Source organism: Somniosus microcephalus, unplaced genomic scaffold (genome assembly GCF_052327205.1).
Source record: "Somniosus microcephalus isolate GS21.2 unplaced genomic scaffold, FLI_Smic_1.0 unresolved_chr1, whole genome shotgun sequence".
NCBI lineage: Eukaryota > Metazoa > Chordata > Chondrichthyes > Squaliformes > Somniosidae > Somniosus > Somniosus microcephalus.
This window is the reverse complement of record NW_028225179.1, coordinates 18,504,098-18,504,762: the sequence shown is the minus strand read 5'-3', so window position 1 is coordinate 18,504,762 and position 665 is coordinate 18,504,098. Positions and strand designations below refer to the sequence as shown.

Here is a 665-nt window from a genome sequence, read left to right as displayed (position 1 = left end):
AAAAGGCAGCCTATCGGAAACACGTTGGGGTCACAGTTTCTTTTGCACAGAATTGAAACTGAATCTTTCAAGATGGAATATTGTATTTGCTGCATCACAATAAACAATATCTTGTTATAACTGTTGGCTTAATAGTTCCCCAGTGTCTGAGGAAGAATTGTCTGATGCCCTCATTTATTTCATATAAGGCACAAACATAGGATAATCATTCAGAATCACCTCACAGATTGACACTGAGATAAATTAACCGGGAGATACAGACAGCAATGGGACACATGGCGGAATGGACAAGAGAGCTGGAGAAATAAGAAACGGCCTGAGTGTCCAGAAGACAGTGACTGGTAGCTGATAGACATCAGTAAGTAGAGGCGAGAAATTGCATTAGCATTTGGCCCCGTGGCTTAGCTGGTTAAAGCGTCTGTCTAGTAAACAGAAAATCCTGGGTTCGATTCCCAGCGCGGCCTTTCTTGATGAATCTCTAGGGGTGAGGTTCTTTTAATGTGAAAAGGCTCAAATTCTTTTAAATGTAACTGTGGCTGCACTAGTTCCCATTCTGCATGAAGGTCCAAGTCGTTGCGAGGCCTGGGTCGAATTTCACCGCTTCTGAATTTCTGATGGTGCTGATTTTGGATTCTTCACCAAAAATCCATGTTCCTTATGCAGTG

The 665-nt window shown here is 42.6% G+C and overlaps 1 non-coding gene across 1 annotated transcript; it reads left to right on the top strand.

The window, feature by feature from the left end:
- Positions 1-390: 390 nt before the first annotated feature.
- On the top strand, positions 391-464 carry trnat-agu (transfer RNA threonine (anticodon AGU)). Its single transcript has one exon. It is a non-coding gene; the product is annotated as a tRNA-Thr (tRNA).
- Positions 465-665: the final 201 nt, after the last annotated feature.